We start from the raw sequence: 11,637 nt of genomic DNA on the forward strand, positions 1-11,637 counted from the left end.
TATGTGCTTCAATTATGAGACCATGTTTCTTTTACGTGCATACCTTCTGATTATCTCAGTAATTCTTCCATGCCACGCTTATGCCTGGAGCACTCTCCTGAAACCTTTGTATCAAGCCACCAACATCCCCTCTTTCAAATCTCTCCTAACAATTAATTTCTGCTACAAAACACACAGGAGGTAGACTAATTAACGTTTAAATTTTAAAAACCTCTGGACAAAGTGATTCATTTTGTTAAAAAAAAATACAGACTAGAGCAAGACAAATTGAAAATTTTAGATCACTGTAGTGCACTCTAAATAAGGCCACAAATTAAATCTAATCTGAAGATTTAGACTGTGACTATGCACAAAAATTAAATCAACTACATGTGTGTTTGCAGGGTTGAGACCCCTAATGATCTTATTTTAGCAATGCTACATGCTCTGCACTTACTAGTTTCCAAGCAGAAATTAAAGTGTTGGATTTGGCCTACAGAGTACCGAATAGCTTGTGACCTGCCTACTTGAGAAATCTTCTCTCCCTGTGGAATACTTGCCACAGCTTCAATGAGCCTATAGGACTCATACTGGATCATTCTTGGTTTAAATAGGAGAAAGTTCTGTTTTTTTCTGTGAGGGCCCTGAACTTTGGACTTCACTGCACACCTTCAGCCTGAAATAGCCCAAGTTTTCTGACTTCTGGGTATTCAGTAAGGACTGGAATTCTAGAAAAAATGAGGTTGAGAGACTGGATGGGGTATTTGTTTATTTGGCTCGGGTGATGTATTTGTGTTTGGGTTTTTTGTTTTTGTTTTCTGAGGCTGATACTCTATGTTTATTGTTGTGCAGATGCCTAGCAATATAGGCTGGGCATTTATACAAGAAATGGAACTAAAGAGGCTCCTTTGCCAACTATGTTAAATACAGATGATGTACTTTAAATTTAGGATCACCTTTAACCTCCCCCTTCTCACAGAGGACTACTATTTTTTATTGTTTATTCATAGCATACTGTGGCAGCCTAGAAATTCTTTAAGGGCTCATAACACATTCCTTGCACAGAAGAGTTTGCAGTTTACTGGTACACACAATACACAAGTGAGAGTACCAAATTGTGCCCTCAGTTACTCATCCCTATTGACATCATTGGAGTCACACACTAACTATATTTTGTAGTTATTATGGGGCTTGTGTAATGGTCTTTGGGGATAGACAATTTTTATTTGCTTGTTATAATTGAGCTTAGAATTTAGACACTAAATCCCTTGAAACAGTGCATCAAATGACTTTTTAAAAAAGCCTTTTTAAAAAGCCATAGTTTTTCCAGACAGGACATGATCTAGTGCTTAAAATGATTCCGTTACTGCACAATTCACAGAACTGGCCTTTCTGCTTTTTGACATAAGACTAGTCCATACTGCTAAAATGCAGTATGTCTAGTATTTTACTTTCCAGAGAACTGAGCAGCTTCAAATAACTGGCTTGAAATATGAAGTTTTTTCATATTTAAAGAGATTCTGATAGATGTGCTTTCTTGGGCCGAACATAGGTGGCGGATATCATAGGAAGGGGGAGTCTGTGCCTCCACAAACAGCCTAGCATGCCCCACCCATGCTCCGTCCCCAAGCCAGGCCCCCTCCTGCACTTCCCAGTGTTCTACTCTGGAGGGCCTGCCTCCCGCTGGGACTCAGGGTGGCTAGTGCTGCGGCTGTGCTGGTTGGCGCATGGGAGCTGTGGCTACAGTGCCAGGCTGCCCAGAACACCAGCACACAGGATGACCGGGCTTCCTGAAGCACCAGGATTGGCCACGCTGATGCCTAGCGCTAGGGGCCATAGGCAGCCGGTGACCTGGCCGTTGGGGGAGGCTAGCCCCCAGCCCCTCCCCTTCAGCCCCCTTCCCTGCAGGAGCCCAGAGCACCCCCACCACAGCCCCTAGCCCCGGGGGGGCAAAGCCCAAGCCCTGGTGCTCCGGGCAGTGCAGCCAACAGGCCCCCAACCCTGGAGCACTGGCTGACAGTGTCCCAAAGCAGAACATAAAAACTGGTTTTAAAAGCAGGGTACACACTTGAGTTTCTACTATATTCAGCAGGACAAGCAGTGTCCAGTGTAGATTCCACCAGAGAGATGACAAGTTACATTACTCAACAGCTGAACAGCTGATTGATTGTACCACGTTTCAGTCTAGTTCATAGCCTTCCTCTCAGTAGTCTTGATGCAGTGAAAATGAGATTTTATCTAGTCACCAAGTGATACATGCACAGACCCTTTTGCCCAGCATTACACTTAAACATCCCCTACTTCATCTGGGAAGCCACATTATGCTTCTAGAAGATATATAATGTATATCAAAAGAATCAACAAGAAACATATTTCCATGTAACCAAATAGTAGCTTTAAAAATACATGTACCATTAAAAAGTTGGAAGTGACAAGTGAGCTTTAACTCTAAGCCTTTTTCCAGGAGGGCTGAAGAAAGCAAATTGCCCAAAGTTTAAAATGGTAAATGGGATGACCGAGGTAATTATAGGCCTATTAGTCTGACATCAATCTCAGGCAAGATAATAGATCATCTGATATAGGACTCTATATATAAAGAATTAAAGGAAGTTAATATAATTAATGCCAATCAACATGGGTTTATGGAAAATAGATTCTGTCAAATTAAACATATCTTTTTGAAATTACAAGTTTGGTTGATAAAGGTAATAGTGTTGATGTGATACACTTAGACACCTGTAAGGTATTTGACTTGGTACTGCATGACAATTTGATTAAAAAACTAGAACAAAATAAAATTAGCATGTCACACATTAAATGGATTAAAATATGGCTAACGGATAGGTCTCAAAATGTAATTGTAAATGGGGATTCATCATCAAGCAGGTGTGTTTCTCAGGGGTCCCACAGGTATTGGTTCTTAGTCCTACACAATTTAACATTTTCATCAATAATCTCAAAGAAAACAAAATCATCACTGATAAAAATTACAGATGACATAAAAATAGGGGAGTGGTTAATAATGAAGAGGCCAGATTACTGATTTAGTGTAATCTGGATCATTTAGCAAGCTGGTTAATAAGCAAACAATATGCATTTTAATAAGGCTAAATGTAAACATATATATCTAGGAACAAAATGTAGACGATACTTACAGGATGGGGAACTCTATCCTGGGGTGCAATAACTCTGAAAAAGTCGGGGGGTCATGGTGGATAATCAGCTGAACAAGATTTTCCACTGAAACACTGTGGGCAAGGGAGCTAATGTGATCCTTAGGTGCTTAAATAAGGGAATCTTGAGTAGGACTAAAGAAGTTTTTTTAAAACTGTATTTGGTATTGTTGCGACCACTGCTGGAATATGTTTCCAGTTCCAGCACCTACAATTCAGGAAGGATGCAGGCAAATTGGAGAAGGTTTGGAGAAGAGATGAGAATGATTAAAGGATTAGAAAACCTGCCTTACAGTGACAGACTCCAGGAGCTAAAGCTATTCAGCTTAGTCAAGAGTAGGTTAAGTGGGGACTTGTTGCAGTCTACAAGTACCTACATGGGGAACAAATATTTAATAATGGGCTCTTCAGTCTAGCAAAGAAAGGTGTAACACAATTCAGTGGCTGGAAGTTGAAGCTAGACAAATTCATATTGGGAATAAGTCATAATTTTTAATAGAGAGCACAAATAACATTTGAACAATTAACCAGTGGCCCTGAGGGAGTCTCCATTACTGACAATTTTTAAATCAAGACTGGATGTTCTTCTGAAAGATCTGTTCTAGTAATTATTATGGGGAAGTTCTATGGCCTGTGTTATACAGGAGGTCAGACTAGATTATCACAGTGGTTCCTTGTGGTCTTGTAATCTATGAATCTATGACCAATTCTCTGACCTAAAGTAAGGAAAAGTAGGTGTCCAGAGTGTATTCAAGATGCCCGATCAAGATAGCATATCAGTTTCAGATACATAGATAAAATATAATATATGCAGTATTAAGACTTCAATAGGATACTGCATTTGCTATTTCAGCGTTATCATCAAAACAATTTAGCGTTACGCCAAACATCCACTTTTTAAACTTGCTCTATCATCATGACAACTAGTTACAACTATTTTTAATCACTATGTGACTGAGCCTTTTTAGCCAGGATAATTGTGGATAATAATTTTGAAGTGACCACAAAGTTCTTTCATCAGTGTCCATTTAAATTGGGCCAGGTCAGGAAGCCACCATTCCATTTCTTGAATCCAGTGTTTTATTTACCAGCTGTTTTGTGGTACCTGAACTATCCTCTGTAGTTTTAGTTAGTCTAATCTAACGCTAGAAGGGGCCTGCTTTAGAGTTTGAATTTGGATGGGTCTGATGTCTCACAAGACCTGTTCCCATGAAATATGTCAGCTTTCAAGGTGGTATAAACATTGAGATTGACTGAGCATATGAGAACTCTGCTGTGCACTGAAAACTCACAAGAACATCTGGTGAGATTTTGGTATCTCTGTCTGTTCCTTAGCAATCATTCACTCATGAATCTGAAATCCCAGATGTAGCCTACTCCCAAACAGATACAAATCCTCAGCCCACATCAGATAAAGACTGACGTATGAATGACTGAGACCAGCAACTTGGAAAGAATAGAGGTCTGGAGCCATATGCCGCTGCCAGTTATATTAAAGAGAAGTCTAATACAACCTCAGTAAATGTGCTAACTATATTACAAGACACACTAACCTCAAAAGGGAAACTTAGAAGCCACCAGCTCCACTAATATATTCGTGTTATCTCCTGTTGTGTACAAGCACTGCTAGTCTTACATGCTTTGCTGTTTTGGACTCACTTTTCAGCAGTTCCGTAGCCTCTTGCTGCTGTAGTGCTTACCTCACAGCATATTGTAGGGGTTTTTTTGTTCAACAACCTGGAAGATTCCCCCTTTCTCTTCACATTTATTACATAGTTCAGACACTTGACTGGAACTGAAAATTGTGGCTGTTGAAGCAGCCATGTAGACAAATGCAGCAAACCAACTTTTGTCATTTCATGTAACTGTAACTTTCCTCATTAAGGGTTGGTGTCAGGAGGGAATGACTCAGGTTATGTCTACGTGTAAATGTAAACCTAGGGTTCAAACTCAGGCTCAAGCCTAACTCCCCTTCAGTTTATATACAAATTGTGCTAACCTAGGTCTTGGACCCAGGTTCTTAGAACCCCACGGGGTGGAGGGTCTGAGCCTGAGTCAACCCAGGGTTCAATCCATATTCCTTTGCAGTGTAGATGCAGCCTCACAGGGGTTGTGCTCTGGGAGTCTGAGAGAAATATCCAATAATTTCACAAGCCAACTTTTTTGTCCTCTGGACAGTCAAGTTTCGTGGGCAGAGAGAGATCATTCCACACTGAACCGCAAACTGAGGGCTAAAACAGCCATGTTTTGGGAGGGCGCTATGAAGGCTTGGATATGGGTAGTTGGACTTTGGCCCACATAATGCAGCGTAGATGCTGGAGTCCCAGTCTGGGACCCAGGGTTCAACAATCCCTAATCTAGAGTCATAAATGAGTGTAGATGCTCAAGCCTTAGGTTAACAAACCCAGGGTCTGCTAACAAGTTCTACTGACTCTGGGCTGCCATTGTAGTGTAGCCGTACCTATACAGATCTGGGACCACAGACCTTTTGCACAGGCCTGTGTCATATTACTATAATGAGAAACTGTTCAGCTTCTTGAGTGAGTGTTTCTGTGTCTGTATACTCCTCCATTACTCCCTTATATTGAAAATACAATCACTAGATCCTTAGCTTTAACAACAGAATGTTTTTCTATCTGGATTACTTGAAAGAACCATGTTTTACATTTCCTCTCATTCTTTTAATAAGCTAACATGGTCTCAATCTGGAGGTGGAGGAGGTAGAGGTAATGCTGCTGGGTGCTCTTGATAACATGCATTTTGCACAGCTGTGAGTATTAGCATATAATACTTGATGTGCTACTAATTGTGATAAACTGATGCCATAACAACTTCTCAAAAGGCAAAGTCAAGAAAGAGAGCGTACTGTACAATACACTTCCCACCTTGCAGCCTGGATGTTTATAATATGTATTTAGCTTTTGAAAGATTGGATCTTTTAACCAGTAAAGTCTCATCAGGAGTTCCAAATGTTAGCGAGACAAATGTTAAGCTGATGTAAGTCAGTGTAACTCTGTTGATGCCAGAGCTATGTTGATTTACAGCAGCTGAAAATCTGGTCCCATGTTTGTTGTTGGTGTTTTCTTTCCTTATTTGAAAACAAAACAAAGGCAGATTTCTCCAGAACCTTTCTGAAGCAATCATGATTTTATCTTGTGTCTGACTGCAGTAATTAAGGGCTGGATTCTTTTTTGTGTTCTCCACCCTTTTATGAGGGCCTAGGTCTTGTTTAGATCTGGCCATGTCTGCTGTGCAAATAGCTGTGTATAAGTATTTCAGTTTCTAACAAGAATGGAGTTTTTCCATCTAAGAAAACAGGATCCTGCAACTATGATACTATTTATAATTTAAAACATTTATTGAGAAACATAGCTGATACATCATAAAGTACATCAGGCAGCTAGTTCAGAATCTACTCTCACCTATATTGCTTTTACATCATTGTAACCCAATTGACATCTGTGGCTTTATGCCAGATTTATATGAGGTTATGATCAGAAGCAGACCCATTGCCTAACATACCTGTTTCACACTATCTTGAAATCAAAATTTCAAATCTTTTCCATGAGTTTAATTGGGGAAAAAAGGTTGAAATTGAACTAGAAATCAGAAATACACCAAGGAAATATATAATTTTAGATATTACAGCTTTTTGTGCCAGTTCTGAAATGTAAAATCACAGAATTGTGCCTTTAGCCGTGTTTTTCCTCCCCTCAGCCTCTTTTTCCTTTGTATCCATTAGGCCATCTAGACATTCTATCTCCTTACCCACAATACAGAATATTTTGAGAAAAGGGAAAATCTTTATTGCATTCATCTGCAGCATCATGATTAATGTCATATTGGATGATGGGAGCACAGAAATAGAAAATATTTCATAGTCTAAAGATTCTCTTGTAGTAAGTTTATGAAGTGAGTTGTCTGCCTGTTTAATAAATCTGTCAAGTCAACTCAATGCAATGACTAATAGTTGTGCAATAAGTTTAATGTGAATGCATCAATGTACAGTAATTCAAAAGTAGATTAATACTTTATATTTTATTAATAGGAATGGGAGAACAAGGAGACCTTGTTTTGGTAAAACATCAACAATCATATTTTGACTTTGCATTCCTAATAGGACCTTTGGTTTAGATCCATTTATTTTACATTTTTCTGTTTGTCACTTGTTATGGACTCAAATTAAATAATCACTTTTCTTGCTCTGCTTCTAGGAATGAAAGCTGAATAAAATTAAAAGACCTATTAACCCCAGCTTGTAGCACAGGCAACTTTTGCATGAAGGAGAACACCAAGTAAATGAAACATCGTTGGAAAACCAAAGTACCGGTATGTGATAAACCAGCCTCAACAAAGCAAAGATATAGGAAAATAGTGTCCAATCTATTACCATTACCGCTTGAGGTGGCAAAAACCCTGGAGCCAGTCCTGCCAGAAAGGGACACATGAGGGAGGGGAAAATAAAGCAGGATCTCACAGGTATTAGATTGGGGTCCTTGCTGGTGCAATGGTGATAGTCAAGCATCCCCACTGGTGTGTCAGAGTCTGGGTGTCAAGATGAAAATCCTTTCACCATGACTGCAATGGGGTAGAAATGCTTATTCTCCTCCAAGCCTCTTTTTATAGGCCCCCAAAAGGGGTGATGGGTGGAATAGTCCTTCCTCTCATTATTTTGTCCACTAAGTAGGCCTAATTTCCAAAGCACTAGTCTTGGTCCATTGATTTTTGATCCCCTACTCCTCTTGTTTAAAAGTCATAATCTTTACACAGTCCTTAGAAGGTATCAGTAGACTCTATCTGTTTAAATTGATCCAGTCTGTCTCCTTCTTACACCTTTTCTTCAATAATTGTATATAACAAGTCATTGTGACAATTCATGAACCTTTACCCACTTTCTACTGTTGAGGCTTATGATTAAAGTAAGCCTGCAAGGCCCCAGTTATCACAACAGAGCCTGTCTCTCTTGTGCTCCCAGTGATCCACCTGCTGAGACCAGGCAGCTTGGAGGAAGAAGCTGCCTGATTCACATATGCCAGCTGAATGAACTCTTTCTCTAGGAGGCTTCTACCAATCTTCACAACATATCCCCTAATCTCGTCTACACAGGTATATCTACATCACCTCTTTATCCAGACATCTACATGTCCACTTATCTACTTTCTTCAGTTTTACCATCTTTACTCCTTCTCTTTTTCCTCTTTCTACTGTCTTTGTCACCTAATATACTTTTAAATGACTTGCAGAACAGCAGTACTAGACACACAGGGTCAGTGGCTCTGCTCGTGACCACCTTGTCTATTGTGTTATTGACAACTGGGTTAGGTTTTCTTTGCCTATGTGTGTGGTGACATTCTATATCCTTCCATTATGTGAGGAGTGAGTTCTGTTTAGGACAGTGGAAAAGATTAACTGCAAACGGACCCATTATCATTTTCATAAATGAAAGTTTTTAAAACCATGGAAATAAGCTCTCTTACCCTTTACCATAGCCAGGGAAGTTTCTGTTCATAAGGCTTGTGTGTGCTGGGTACATTATGAACTATAATTCCGTATCCTTTTTCTCCCTCGGATAAATATCAGGCATGTAAAAATCCACAAATCAGAGCAGACCTGACTCAAAAAGGCCAAATAATATCTGGAATATTCACTTGTTGAGCCACCCTATTAACTCAGCAAACATTTTTAAAGGACAATTTTATTAAAATATGATATGCTAAATTAACTGGCAGACATGGTGGAAAGGATAAGAAGCATTTCCTGAATTTTATGTACTGAAGCAAAGAAAATGCTGGTTGATTCAATATTCCCTTGTGAAGCAGCTCTCTACAACTCAGCATGTGTTACAAAACAATGAAACTTTAGCATGAATCTTGTAGTTTGACAAAGACACTGATTCAGCTTCTCATAAAAAAGAGTTAAAAAAAAAAAGCACCCTGGTTACTCTTCGGGGATCAGAGGAAAAGACCTTAACCTGGAGAGGGTGGGTGAGGGAACAAGGAGGAGGAAAAAAACCACACTATCTGGAGGCATAAGAATACTGTTTGTAAGTGCAGTGGAAAGGACTGATGAGGAATTGTGCCTCCATGAAGTCATGCTTGGTAGAGAGGGGATGGTACATAGCTGGAAAATCACCTCCCGGAGAAGAAGGCCATTGGACCAGGCATTCCAACCTGCTAAGAGGCAGCAGGAGTGAAGAGTGAAATGTAGCAGTAGCCTGACCTATTTCATGTTACTGGGTCCAGAAAATAAAAATCATGCTCTTACTAGCGCTCTTATCAGTAAGCACTGTGTCACATGCTCACTACATGGTGCCACGTGTAAACTAAATCTTTGGTAAAAGTGAAGCAGATGAAGCCTCATGAACCTTTTATCCTGGCTAAAAACCTGGCATGAAACTAGAAAAGGTAGGTTCAGCACTTCCGAAAATTTTCCTAGAGTTACGTGATATTGAAGAAAAAATTGGAGAGAGTGAAATTCTCCACCGTGTTGCTGTAGGCAGGCACAGAGGCACACTGGAGGTCATGCACCATACGTACCAGTGGAAGCATGAGGGAGACTGAATACTGCTAGATAAAGTTATTCCCAAATGTCAAGGATACTTTGATCCATGCAAGAATGTCAGTTGGGAAAGGCAAGATATACAAGAAAGTGCTACCAGCTGAGACCACCTACTGATGTTGTAGACCTGTGTATTAAAGCTAAGCCATGTGATTCTGAACAGTTATCTGATGGGACTAATAAGAGAATGAATTATTGGTGGTATAATAACTCAGTCAAATCAACATTATTATAGGAAATGGACTCAATGTTGAAAAGATCAGTGGGTATTGACAAGGCTAATTAAAAACTGCACTTCCCAAACGAAAATGTTAGCAAGCAGTTAAACAACTGAAGTGTGTCTAGTTAATGGTAAAATAGATGTTAAGTGAATTCAGAAATGAACTGTTTGGGTCAGCATGTGTTACTTTGGCCAGAACATAAACACTCTTGTGAGCATTCTAGATGTCCAAGACACAGAGAGCCAATGGTCTCCTTGACTTTGTTTCCATGTATTCAGTTCTTTTAGTAGGGCTTACCCTCTGAAGCGGCTCTCTCTCAGATGACTGTGCTGCAGGTAGCATAGCTGTTAGGAAGCATCTGGTAATTTGACAAATTATTTAAAAGGTTACGTTTCTCCCACTAACAACAGGGATTCCTCATGTAATATTTCTTCTGTTCTAGTTTTCTGGTGGATGGTTGTTTTGTAACTACTTCAGCATTAATTGTCCTTAGCTCAAAGAAACTTGTTTGATGTTGGGGCTAAGTTTTTCTTTCTGTTCATAGTTTCTTTGAATTTCATATTAATTGTGAAGTGTTTCATTATAATCTAATAGTCTTATATTAGCAGAGTGATTTTTTAAATCAAGTCCTTCATTATTTGCAGACTTTTCTGCTAGCTCATTTGATTTTGCCTACTAAAGGCTTGATGATGGATGTGTGAACTGACATATCCTAAATGAGTCAGTGCTAAGGACATTATAGCATAAAACACACACATTGGATTTTTCTTAGCATTTCTGAACTCATACAGATACCAAGAAACCCTGATCCAGCCAGCCATGAGTTCTGTCAAAGCTAAGATCTAAATGTGAAATCTGAAATAAATACACAAAACTGAATATAAAAGAATGCTGGGAACCACATGGGAGTCCTGATTGCCCTGGCTCCAGGCTCTGGACAGATCTGTTTATAAAAAGGGAAAGATGACTTCTTATTGTTGCTCTTCTGCTCAATTTTAAAAAGAAAATGAGTTGCCACACACTACACTATCAACATAAGAAAAGATTGTAAGTCAAGGTTTGTTCACCTGGAATTCCAGATGAGTTAATAACAGATAAATGGTCCTCAATTTATGTTACTTATCTCAACAATTCTCTTTGATATTTCAGTTCAGTAAGACCTATTGAGAAATGCAGTATTTTGTCACACTAAATTAGAAAGTCTCTCTCGCTGCAGGAAATCAGAGATTGCCATAATTTGATAGAGCGTTAGCTCCTATATTATTACACGTCCTCTGCATTCCTTAACTTCTACTGTACCAAGTAGAATCAAAACTAATAAAGCCAATTTCATTTAGATACAAAATGTCATCTTATAAATTTTCCATGGCTTGCAAATGAAAAGTTGACAAATTAACTACCATGGAAAAGGAACCTTGTATCAATGGTCTCATATTGTACTTTAATAAACTAAAAATATGAATCCATTACAGAATCATAGAAATGTACAGCTAGAGGGGACCTTGAGAAGTCATAAAATCCAGCCCTTTGCTCTGCAGCAGAACCAAGTAAACAGACTATTCCTGACAGGTGTTTGTGAAATCCCAGTCATTGATAGTTTTTTAAGGACAGTTTAGACAATCTCCCTTAAGAGCCTAATCCAGTTGTTAAATATCCTAATAGTTTAAGAGTTTTTCTTAATATCTAACCTAAATCTCCCTTGCTAC

General features: G+C 39.2%; 1 long non-coding RNA gene across 1 annotated transcript in view; it reads left to right on the plus strand.

Annotated features, from left to right (window-relative positions):
• Positions 1–8,252, plus strand: part of LOC115657742 — a 67,436-nt gene extending 59,184 nt beyond the window's left edge. Inside the window, exons 2-3 of the long non-coding RNA XR_004002040.1 lie at positions 7,367–7,481; positions 8,128–8,252. This is a non-coding gene — a long non-coding RNA (uncharacterized LOC115657742). The remainder of the gene's footprint in view (positions 1–7,366; positions 7,482–8,127) is intronic.
• The last annotated feature ends 3,385 nt before the right edge of the window (positions 8,253–11,637 follow it).

Source organism: Gopherus evgoodei, chromosome 9 (genome assembly GCF_007399415.2).
Source record: "Gopherus evgoodei ecotype Sinaloan lineage chromosome 9, rGopEvg1_v1.p, whole genome shotgun sequence".
Classification (NCBI taxonomy): domain Eukaryota; kingdom Metazoa; phylum Chordata; order Testudines; family Testudinidae; genus Gopherus; species Gopherus evgoodei.